The 13,279-nt window shown below is 39.1% G+C and overlaps 1 protein-coding gene across 12 annotated transcripts in view; it reads right to left on the bottom strand.

Annotated features, from left to right (window-relative positions):
- The window catches only part of PICALM (phosphatidylinositol binding clathrin assembly protein), a 72,843-nt gene that overhangs the window by 42,722 nt on the left and 16,842 nt on the right, over positions 1-13,279 (bottom strand). The gene's annotated exons all lie outside the window — the stretch shown is intronic.

Below are 13,279 nucleotides of genomic sequence, written 5' to 3'. Positions count from 1 at the left end.
GTTCTGATGAAATTTTACTACTATCACCAACCTTTAAAATAAAAAAGTAACTTTCACTCAACCTACCAGCCCTGCCAAAGGTCAAAGCTCAGTAAGACCAGAGTAAGCCCTGTGCTGTCTGTGGGCTACTAGGACTAACTGGAAACATCTGCTTAATCTGAAGGGAAACATTTGACCTTTGAGGACAGTTTATACCCTGCTATGAACAATCCTTCATCAGGGAGGGACTCCTGAAAGACAGGACTCTCCTTCAGCCAGAGGCACATCAGCGTGGCTGCCACAAACTCAGAACTAGGAGGGTCAGAACTGAAAAAGCTGCGATTTCCAAGTTTAAGTATTAAAGGAAGCAAGCAGGAAATGATTTCCACATTCAAAACGTCATGAGATGGAGAGATAAGCCATTCCCTTATCTACAAGTAAAACTGCGATGACTACAGGCATTCATGACCTCATCTTTAAGTCACAGTTACCTATTATTGGATAATGATTTGGGGCTGTTAAGACAATGCTAGGATATTACTCAGCAAGAGACGTGCTCTGAACTAGATCATTAAAACCAAGCCCTGCAGCTTCTTGATCTTCAGGTCTTCCCACCTAAGTAATAACACAAGCTATCTGGCAGGAATGCACATTAAATACAGAGGTATATGCACCACAGGATGTCAAGGCACACATTTTGGCATAAGAGGTGCAAATGCCCATTAGAAAGTGAGAACTTCTATTCTTAAATGCAACATTTGCCATCTAGTCAAGAGTAACAAAGACAGAGACGCCGCTTGAAAATCCACCATCTGAAATCACTGAAAAGATTACGTCCACTCTAGATGTTTTGTGCGTGAAGAAATTTTTTTCTAACATGCCGTTGGACTTTCAAATCATGTTTTGGTATCTGTTGCAGTGTGTAAAAGAAAACAGGCTCTGTAACCCAGCAGAAAACCATCCCCTCATAGAACTGATGAGTGTTTATGTGAAAAGCATATAAATGCACTTGGTGGGGGGAGAGAGGGCTGGCACATTAGGAAGGAGAACTAGTAGCTGACTGGGAGAGAGCATACTATTCCAAACTATTCCAAACTATTCCAAACTATTCCAAACTATTCCAAACTATTCCAAACTATTCCAAACTATTCCAAACTATTCCAGATAACATCTTGTTTGGAAAAGAAAATAAAAAGGAAAACAGATACAAGTAAAGGCATAGCAAGAGGGTGAGAAAGCTAAGAACTCAATCTTAGGGGAACAACAAAAACAAAAAGGTAGTGATGGCAATGTTAGACATTTCTGGCTATTTACTTTTCCAAGCTACAACAGACAATAAGGTTCTGTCCTACCTGTGGCCATTAAGACTATCACCTCCAGAATGATGATCCCAAGGAGGCTCACGATTCAGGGTTAATTTACCATTTGCCCATGTTTTGTAAGCATGCTCTTAGTGAACATGAAGTAAAATCTGGCAGCTAAAAAAAATAATGTCAATGAAGAGACACACTCTATGATCACAGAATCATAAGCAATAACAGAGGTACACGAGCAAGTCCAGCGTTGAATGGAAAGAACTAAATTTCCACATGTGAACAAGGAAGTCACTGTGATACCAATTACTACAAACTAGTTTAGCAAAACATGAAGTTTCTTTCTGTACAAAATGCTGGTTGAACAAGAAAGATGCTTAATAATCTGGTATGTCCTGACACCCCCAAGTGCCTACAACAAATACATTTCAGGCAAGTTAGATCTACTTCAAAGCTCCTTTGAATGTATTCGCATGAGCAATGTTAATTAGGAAAAGAAATATTTGTGCAGTTAAATCCAAATTAGATCAGCAACTTTTGTGCTAACCATAGCAGAATGAGCACAGCACAGAAGACAGTTCCTGCATCCCCCACCGCTGCACTGCCTGCTTGGGAACACTGTCACATGCAGTGTTCTGGCTTATTTATCCTATTCCCACAGACACCGTTCATTAAGGGAGAGGAACAAATATATAATTACTTTAACATCCTACACTTTACACAATTCATCTCACACCCACCTATGAAAATACTCGCGATGGAATCTAAAACCTAAGTGCCCAAAGCAACATATGTCAAGACTGCTGGTTACTGGGTATGGTACAAACGGTGCGACAGGCAAGTATGTAACCAAAGGCAAAGGCGCTAAGGGGAACAGCTTTAAACAAAACCAAAAAGTAACAAACAAAACATCAAGCAAACAAAAAAGGATACTCCTTGGTGAAAGTGTGATGCCTGTTTCATCTTTGAACTTCTTGGCACAGCAGAGAAGGGGGAGGATTGAATAACTACCCCCATCAATACTACAGAAAGGAAAGTCTCTGTTGTTGGTGAAAGGTTTGGAGGGGAAGCTGTATGAGGAGCGGCTAAAGTCACTTGGTTTGTTCAGCCTGGAGAAGAGGAGACTGAGGGGAGAGCTCATGGTGGCTACAGCTTCTTCACAAGGGGAGGAGGAGGAGCAGGGCTGAACTCTTCTCTCTGGTGACCAGTGACAGAACCCGAGGGAATGGCAGGAAGACGTGCCAGGGGAGGTTCAGGTTGCACATGAGGAAAAGGTTCTTCCCCCAGAGGGTGCTGGACACTGAACAGGCTCCCCAGGGAGGTGTCACAGCCCCAAGCCTGACAGTGTTCAAGAAGAGACTGGACAACGTCCTCAGACACACGGTGTGAACTGTGGGGTTGTCCTGTGCAGGGACAGGAGTTGGACTCAATGATCCTTGTGGGTCCCTTCCAACTCAGGACCTTTCATGATTCTATGACATGGTTCTATTGACTTTCTGCATTAATGCCCACAACACTTCAAGCTGAAAAAGAAACTCTCCTGGGAAGTACAAACCACCTTCCAACTCTAAAAGCTGCTACAACTTCCACAGCATAAGGCATACAGGGGAAATATAAACACTATCTTCACAGGCAGATGTTTCTCAGAAGTTCACAGCCAAAGGATGAGAGGCAGCAGAAATGCTCCAACAAGGGAAATTCTGATCTTACGAAGAAATTACGAATCTCATTATGAAAGTGGTCAAGTACTAGAGCCTGTAAGCAACCAGATGTTTTAAAACAACCAGATGTTTTAAGTAGGGGGTTGATTAGAGGACCTTCTGAGGTCCATTCCAACCCAAAGAAATCTACAATTTTATGTAATGTCTGTGGAAAGAGACTGAGAAACAACTAAGTTAGTCCAAAAGAGTAGTCCATCAGCAGTATATTTCTAAAGATCTCAAAACCAGAGACCTATTTGAGTGATTCACAGGACTTATGTTTTGTAGAACTCCATTTACCTACCAACACTAAATCATCCACCAAATTTCAGAGATTAGATTTTCCTAAAAAAAAAAGCAATTCTAATTTGTTGTCTAAATAGAATAAACTGAACCATGTTTTTGTTATATCAGTTAAAACTTCTGCTAAATGACTTTTACATCACTCAGTTCTCTTTGGTTTTATGGCTTTTTTTTTCCTACAAAGCAAAGATTTTGCAATGAATTACGACAAAGGTCTAGTCTACAGACTTTTTAGTAACATTGAAGATATGCAGTTGCACCTGTACCAATCCACTACATTGCCTAACCCTGCTGAAGTTAACTAGAACAAAACGTTCAGTAAAATACTGTAGAATACTCTGGATCAGAAGAATAATTCATTTGTACGTCAGATAAGACATCTACAGTCTTTGCAATTGTTCAGGCTTCATTACAGAAAAGAACTAAATGATCTGTTGCTTTACAGAACAGATATCTATTAGGTCAGAGAAGTAGAAAGGTGAAAAGTACAGTAAAATTACAGTAAGACTGCAGATTCGTACTCAAGAAACAAGAAGCAATCATGTACACAAAGCAGCTACTACAAGGCTAAGACACTGGAGTACAGCATCTCCTCCACACTAGGCACATAGATGTGGATTAACCAACCCATGGTAAGCGGTCATATGATTCCTGACCCACGGCAAACACGAGGCAGTCAGGCTGGAGAGCAACACAGCAAAGGCATCTCCCACAAACTAGCCTAGAAAACAAACATGTGCTTGCAGCATGTGCCTGTGACCTCACTCCTCGTGCAGGACCCCGTTCTGCACTAAGAAGCCTCCTCTGACAAAGCTCTGAAAAATTAGTTCATTTACTTCCAAACAAACAGAATCATCGGGTAAGACGAACATGTTTAGTTTTGTTTGTTTGTTTTTCTTTCCAAAATCTTACCCATATTAATTGCAGTAAGATTATAGAAACTTGGCTTGAAAATAGACTTAGCTAACTCAGACTCTATCATTTACAATAACTTGAATAGCAAACCACACATAAGTCAGAATTACGTTCTCCGTGTATCGATTATTTCCAATACTTCAGCTATACCTCTCATTTTAAACATTCCTATTCATAAGCATCAACCTGAAAATATTTACAATAAACAGCTCATCCAGGGCAGAAACTGTGCCCAAAACCTCCAGTTACTCCAAAATAGGTCAAGCAAGTGTGACAGATTCCTATCTTGGTAACTATGGCTTTTTCATCTTCTATACCAAAGATGCCATCTGGAGTGGTTATATGCTCCAAGATGCTGACAGATCTTGTTTGTTTGTTTTTTTAATAGAGTGAGAGCAGGTAACTGAAATATTGATCAGCATGCACACACATTGCCAACAGTTCAATTACATTCTTCAGTTAAGAAAAAAAAAGTAACAAAAAAAACAAAAACACAACAAAAGCCACACCAACCCCACAAAACCATTAAGGGAGAACAAGGTAAATGACATCCCACTTAGTTCATTTTATATCTATCTATCTATCTACATATATATATATATATATATATCTCCTCAGATACAAATAAAATGCTTTCAACCCCTCACATTTTAAGTTTTGGCCGAAGAACAAAAAGTTTGAAAATGCTAAACTGCTTAGTCTAGTAGTCACCTGTCCATTTCCTGCATCTCATTGAACCTGAACTCAGGTTTGCTAACAAGCCTAAGAACATTGTATGAGGTTCAGTGAGTCCAAGTGCCAGGTCCTGCAACCCCAGGCAGCACTACAGGCTCGGGGAAGAGTGGCTAGAAAGCTGTCTGGGGAAAAGGACCTGAGGGTGTTGGTTGACAGTGGCTGAATATGAGCCAGCAGTGTGCCCAAGTGGCCAAAAAAGCCAACAGCATCCCGGTTTGTTTCAGGAAGAGTGTGGCCAGCAGGACCAGGGCAGTGACCATCCCCTGCACTGGGCACTGCTGAGGCCAAACCTGGAATCCTGGGGTCAGTTTTAGGCCCCTCACTACAGGAAAGACCTTGAGGTGCTGGAGCGAGTTCAGAGAAGGGAACGGAGCTGGTGAGGGGTCTGGAGCACAAGTGTGATGGGAGCGGCTGAGGGACCTGGGGCTGTTCAGCCTGGAGAAAAAGAGGCTGAGGGGAGACCTTATCACTGTCTACAACTACCTGAAAGGAGGTTGTAGCATGGAGGGTATTGGTCTCTTCGCCCAAGTAGCAAGTGATAGGACGAGACACAAAGATGAAGGGAGTGGAGCATCTTCCTTGTAAGGAAAGGCTGAGGGAGCTGGGTCTCTTTAGCTTGGAAAAGAGGAGACTGAGGGGCAACCTCATTAATGTTTATAAATATATAACGGTGTCACAAGGACAGAACCAGGCTCTTCTCAGTGACAACCAATTATGAGACAAAGGGCAAAGGGTATAAACTGGAACACAGGACCTTTCATTTAAATTTGAGAAGAAAACTTCTTCACTGTGAGGGTGATGGAGCACTGGAACAGGTTGCCCATGGGGGTTGTGGAGTCTCCTACTCTGGAGACATTCAAAACCCACCTGGACACCTTCCTGTGTAACCTCATCCGGGTGTTCCTGCTCCGGCAGGGGGATTGGACTGGATGAGCTTTCGAGGTCCCTTCCAATCCCTGACATTCTGTGACTCTGTGAAAATGGCCTCAAGTTGCACCAGGGGAGGTTTAGATTGGATATTTGGAAAAAATTCTTCATGGAAAGGGCTGTCAGGCATTGGAAGGGGCTGCCCAGGGAAGTGGTGGAGTCACCATCCCTGGAGGGATTTAGAAGATGCAGAGATGTGGTGCTTCAGGATATGGTTTAGTGGTGGATTTGACAGTGCCAGGTGAATGGTTGGACCTGATGATTTTAAAGGTCTTTTCCAACCTAAACAATTATACGGTTGTATAAGTCTACAATCTAGGCTGCCTTTATTCCAGCAAATGCATAAGATGATAGATGAGGTTCCAAAATACCTTTGTGGGGGCCCAAGGTACCTTGGTTTAGTGGTCAACTCAGCAGTGCCAGGTTTACTGTTTGACTCAATCCTAAAGGTCTTTTCCAGCCTAAATGACTATGATTCTTTAAGATGAGTCTGGTGCAAGACTCAACAGTTGAGCTTTTTCAGCACAAACTGCTGCAAAATAATGGGGTTTTTTAAACACTTAAGTGGAAATTACTTAGGAATAGAAATTATTAAAGACTACATGCTGCCTTCAGAAGTTGGGAAGCTACAGTAGAATGAGTGATCTACAGGAATAGTAACTCCAAGGAACAGTTGCAATGAAGGAGCTTATTACATTAGTATGGATGAAAAAAAAATAATGTGAAAATACAGTAGTAATACAGCTAATTTTGGTCTAGAACAGGACCAAAAAAATCTTCAGAATAAGAGCACTTTGCTCCTCATTCACATATGTATGTGGATACTGCAGTTCTATGAAGCTGACTGGAATATGATTAGGAAACAAGTACTACCATCCTGTGAATTGGGACATACAATATCCAGCCTAACTACAACTAGAAAAGAAACTAAGTCACAGATCCTGCCAGAAACTCAAGAAGTTTGTATTGTAAGAACTAGCCCAATTTATTTACTTTTAAAAATATATTAAAGAAAAAAAATAACAGCTCAAAAAGAACTGCTCCACAAGACAAGCACATCAGTTTACTACTGCTCCTGTTTAAATGACCCAATTTTCACACTGTGGCTTATCCAGTAGGTGTGGGGCTTTGCTCGGCATATTTTCTTTTGGTCTCTGCTAAAGATACCACAGTTCTAAAAATCTCAGTGTCCCCCAAACCAGTTTCTTACAGGAGTGCAGCCCATGGTTGCCATCCACCCACACTCACAGAAACTGGTGTCACAAATGCAGCATTGCAACTTAGTACAAGATTCAATAGGAAATGGCCATCTGAATGATAAGAACAACAAAACTGGCCTTAATGCATATTTTAACTTCAGAAACCAACACACACTAGTGTATAAGGCATGATTAAAGAGACACATGTATGGCTGCACCACATAAATACTTGAGTTCTCCCAAGCCAACATAAAATCAACATACAAAAGACGCTATGGATTATTAATATATAAACCACATGTTAACAGCCTGAGCTTATATATTCAGAATACGCACATGCTCAGCTTCAGGTCCAATAGGAGTCTCCAATTTATTCTGTGATCATTTACAAATACACCTTTACACAGCTCCGTCCAATAACAAGTCCTACATATGAACAGTTATTGATTTTTAAAATATTAAGTATCACCCGATTAAATTAAGCAAATAGTTAATTTCTTTGTATCATTACCTGTGGGCAGACGTGCATGTTACAAATCTCTGCCCTAACACAAGGTATTGTCAAAGCTTAAAGGTCACTCTGAATAGACTACACACTTTTCGGATAGCATATGCTGCTTTATTTCAGACAAACTCAAAACCCAGACAAGGAAAACACTATGAAAAAGGGATAAATATATAATAACACACAAAGTTTTCACAAGAAATTCTTAATACCTTACTCTTCTAGAATAGAATCAAAATACTCTAAAATCCAGAACACGCGAAGTTCCACATGCCAGGGCCAACAGTGACGTTGCCCAACAAATTCTATGAAGTTGTTGGGAAATCTTCATTTGCTGTAACACTTCATCTCTTCTTAACAGGATGAAAGCCAAAAATTACTATTAGAATTTTAAATATGTACTGATGGATTCAAAGTGTAAGCCAAGAATCCATCAGATCAGATTCACCTAACTGATAAATTTATAACTGAAGCTACAACACATATACCTGGTAAATTCATAACTGAAGCTAAAACACATATTGAAGTAATTTCTTTTTAAAATATAAAAGGAAATTAAAAAATTTCTTGAATGACTTGAGTAATTACTCTTGGGAAATTATGTCCACATAGAGTTCAATAGAACACAGTCTATTTAGCATATAGATTAGTTTTCAAACTGACAAGATAACATGCTAGTGACTGACATTCCACTTGCACAAGGAACACTTGTGGCTAATCATTAATGGTGGAATACGGGACCATGTCTATACTTAAAATAATCCTACCAGGACCGAGTATTTGCTGATGACCAATCTTTTCCCCTCTTACCTAAGGCCATACAAAAGGATTGTATTAAAAAGCTATTGACGTAGGATTTTTTTTTCCTGCCCTATAGGGGAAAAGCTTTTCCACAAGACAGAACATTTGAAACACTTTCATTTTATTCACTATTGAAAATCATGTACAGTGTTCCCTCATTTGGTAAGAAATCTGAACTGAGATGCAAATGCTGAATACAAATACCTGTTCCAGTTCCATGGCTCAGGCATTACTGAGGGTTGGATGAGAACATCAGCACAGACACAACGGTTTCCCACGTAATGACACAGTGAAGCCGAGGCTGATGCTGCCAACTCTCTTTAGAAATTTGCTGAAAAAATTCAAAAATCAGATGCCAAATTTGCACCAAATTGGTTAATAATCGAGAGTGACGGGGTTTATGCCAATAGGAAGTTTGCCGCTAGACAAAAACTTCCCTCCTTTGATTCTGTGTTAGGAATACAGTTACAGCAAGCACTAGTGGTGGTATGAAGCTTAATTTACTGTTTCTGAAGAAATTTTATGGGTTTGGGATTAATTTATCTCCATCCCCCATAGAGCTAACACGATCTATGTATACAGGTTCTGGCAGGTTTCCAGCAGGTCACAGAAAACTGTTATGCTATAGGGAAAATAGGTGTTATTGAGCAAAGAACAAACAGACACTCCCATTAACTGAATGGAACATTTGACAGCAAGTCTCAAGTGAAGCAGAAACTGAATTGAGGCACATGTTGCAGCAGCTGCAAAGTTATCCATGGTCAGTTTTCATCCTGTCATTTGCTGCACTAAAAAAATCCTTTTTAGCCTGGGTGGTTTGTGTGAAGTTTAACATGAAATATAAGAATTACCTAATATCTCTATACTAGATTTTTTTTCTAGTTGCATTGTTTTCTTTGAACTTCTATAACAGATCATCCTCCTGCCTCGAACCGAAGGCAAGTCAAGACAGCCCCTTGTTTTCACATGTCTAATATCAAGTATCGAGAAGAGTTTTTCAACTAGCTGCTGATAAGTATTTTGGATTGTGGTGCTTATTTTTCCATTCACCTTGAAAAGCTGCTTATGAAGGCTACGATATTTATTCTAATTTTATCCATTTTCAAAAAATTATTTTTCAAAATATCCCAAACTTGAAATCACAAATACACACCAATTTTATTTTGATTTTTATTTTATTAAGTTTATGAACTCTAGCAAAACCCCCTGAAAACATTTACAGAACATTCAACATGTATTCTTCCTCAATATTTAAACACTAGAGGACTTAGCTGTGACATGAACGCACTTTGGACACTTCTTAAAAACATAAACCAGAAGTACTAACATAAGAAAATACAAAGGTTGGCTGTAAAATCTATTATTAAAATGTACTACAACAGATTAACAGTTCTATGACTGTGAACCCTGACACATTCAAATCTGATTCAACACATTCCAACAGACATTTTAAACCCAGAGAAATTAATGTGTGCATATGGTGAATTTCTAAGTAATTTCCCACCTCTTCAATAGGTAACGTCCTTACTTAAATACGGAAAATAACATTAGAAAGCTCCTGGACATAAGTATGTAGTTTTCATTAGAGAACCAAACCATATGCTTAAAACAATAATCAAATTAGTTTTGTACATGAGTTCAAGCATGTAAAATCGATAATTTTTTAAAACTGATTTCTTCCTCAAAAGAAATACATTGGGGAGCTGCAAATGAAGCCTGTGCTAAAACAAAGCAAGCCCAAATGGCATACTAAAGTGATCAAGCTAGAAAGGGAGTGATGTTAAATTTCAGTCTGAGCCAGTAAATGACATTTAATCTGATGGAAGAACATTATATAACCAGCATGTATTTGAAAACTGAGTGAAAGTTAAATGTTTTCACAATCACCAGAAAATATCTGCATTTGCAGTTTAAAACAAAATATGCCATGAATAATATGGTTTCATTTCTCTTCTAAATAAACCCATTTGTAGCAAACCGCTTTAGTAGAAAGAGTTGCCTCCAGCAAACTTCTCAGTGGCTTCACCCCAGTCACCTCAAGAAGGGGACAAAGAAGTCTGGACCACACATTTCTTACAATTAACAATAAAAATGCCCAACTGAAGATTCTTCCTCTGCATAAAACATTATTCTAAGAGCTACATACACTGACTCAGGAAATCAATTATGGAAGAATTAAAGAAAACTGAGAAGACCCACTCTCTTCTGGACTTTCCATGTTTAAAAAGGAATGTGATTTAATCTTATTTACGTTAGATAAGCAGGATAAAAAAAGGCAGAAGGAAGGTTTAATATAATGCAGACTAACTTGTTCTACAGCCAACATCTTATATTTTCATTTCATCAAGTTGCATCTTGTCTTTTTCCTCCAATTCAAATAAGTCTATCATGTTCCCTCTCCTACCTAAAACTGCAATTTCTAATTGCAGTTCTTAGAAGCTACTTTAAATCTCTATCAGTAACCCTGTGAACTCGGCATCATTGCCTCAGGTATCTCTGTCTAGATTTACAACAACTCTTTGACTAACCTTTACTTCTTGTGCTTGAGCACTGGAAAAAAAAAAATGATTAAGGTACTTTCTGTTAAAAACAAGAGTAAAAACTGGTGCAGCTGGATAACTGCTTCAAAGATTTATCTGAGTAACACCATGATTGTCTACCAAAACTCATCAGCAAATAAAGCATCGATAAATGAAACAGTACGAGAAATTAAAAATAAGGAAAGCACAACTCAAAACCAAATAGGTAAGTTGCACTGACAAACTTTTTTTTCCTTTAATTTTTTCATCTTATTCTCACATACATGTAGGTGCCAAATTACCATTTGGATAATCATTATGAATGATGTATCAAAATCTATTCTTCAAGACATATCAGAACTTTGCTTCCTAAATAATACCTTACATTTAAACTGAGTGCCCTCATCATACATTAAAGGCTAACATGAAAATACTACTGCTAAATTTTGTCTCAACAGCTCCAGCCACATATTGTAAATACAATACTCTAATTTCAACTGCATTTGTATCATTAATCCAGAAACAGTTACAGGCACAATTACGCAAGCATAAGCATACCATGATAAACAAGTCAGAGCAGTTTAGAAATTGAATATACCAACACCATGATCCTTATCTGCTCATCTAATCAGACACATTTCTCCTTGGAAAAAATGACCATTTCAAGGTGTTCCATTCACCCTGCAAGCGTCACCATGTTACGCTTTCAGGCAAGAGAAGTTGCTGGTATTCTGTCAAGCTCAATTTAAGAAAGTAACCTGAATTTCCAGATCACCACAGCAGAACAAAGTTATACAGACTTAGGATCACTGAGTTATAAAATAATTCATGTTGGGCAGCACCTCCAGAGGTCATCTACTCCAATCTGACATCTGAAATGCGTCTATTTAGACCAACTTGGTTTGCTAAGCTCCACTCAGCTACTGCAGAGTCTTGACTAAACTTATGGGTTGTTGGAGCCTGGATCCCTCAGAGGAACAAGTTCTCAAAACATCCAGTTGTGGAACCAACATCAGTGACCACTAGTTTTGGTCAGTTTTATCACTCTTCCTCTCTATTAAGCTCACAACTGAACAGACTTGGAGCTAATGGCTCTGGCTTATGTGGCTAGTGCTACAAGCCAACTCAATCCTTCATTCCCCCCAATGTTTCTACTCTTCAATACAAACCACAGCTTAATTCACCTAGATCTTGATGCAAGTTTAACGCATCACATAAATTCATTTTTTAGACCAACACAAATTCATACAAACAGGTCAGGACAGTTATACAAACAGTCCAGGAGAAGCATCAATGGGGAAGAAAGAGTGAGCCTTAAATTACACTTTCCTTCAGACTCTCTCAACCAACTACCCTTTATATTATTTCAAACCCTAACTTTGGTGTTGGGTGGGATGACGGGGACAACACATGGTGGGGACACAGCCCCACATTGTCTTTCCACTGTCATACAAGATAATGGTTCACAGAAGACCAAAACTGGCAAAAGCCACTACAGAACAGGAGATGATGACACAGAGAAGTAAGAATAATAAAAGGAAAAAGGGAAGTGGACAAGTCCTCCCACTTTCAGCAATAAGCTGTTATAAAACTCGGCTATTGTACAATAGTCACCTGCTGTTCTCCAAAGATGTCTGCCTTGGCTTTCAGTGGTTACTCCACATCTCCACAATTCCAAGTTTCCTTGGACCTATCCTATACCCCAAAAGCCCAATGTTCTGGTGCAGATTAAAAAAAGAACTTCCTCTTGTCAGTGGAGACAAAAATAACCCACCCTGTGCACGTAAAAGGCATCAACACAATAGAAAAACACTAATCTCTTATATTTCTTACTATTTTTCTTTCAGTGTTTCCTAACTTTGCAGTCTTAATTCAGCTGATCTCTAGATTTTCTAAAGTTTCAGTAATTTTTTTTTTTAAATATAGTGCCCCAAGCTGGGTACTGAAGCTCCCCAGTTCCGAATATAATGGAAAATAACTGTCTCGTAATACCTTTTTCTATAGACACACAGAAGGATGCCCATCTTTCCTGCAGCCTTCCATTGGTGGATTATGAAAATGAAATGAGCCAAAGCCTCTTGTAGTGCTCCAGCACTTTCAGATAATCCTTTTCTACTCAACTTTGACACCTTCTTTACCCATTCAGGAAGTACTACTCCAAATTATCAGCGTAACTTTGTCTTCTAATCTTGGTCTGAAGAGCAGCTGCAAACATTCCCTGCACTATGCTGTTCTGTTAACACATGATGTATTCCAACACACTGGTTATTAATGAAAAGCATCATTAGAACCAGATATGGACATCATCTCCACTTTAAATATCCTCCAGTTCATGTGATATAAGCAGCCCGTATTGAAGCAGTTCTCCCATGCACTACTTGGA

This window comes from Columba livia, chromosome 1 (genome assembly GCF_036013475.1).
Source record: "Columba livia isolate bColLiv1 breed racing homer chromosome 1, bColLiv1.pat.W.v2, whole genome shotgun sequence".
Taxonomy (NCBI): domain Eukaryota; kingdom Metazoa; phylum Chordata; class Aves; order Columbiformes; family Columbidae; genus Columba; species Columba livia.
This window is presented reverse-complemented; position numbering and strand designations above follow the sequence as displayed.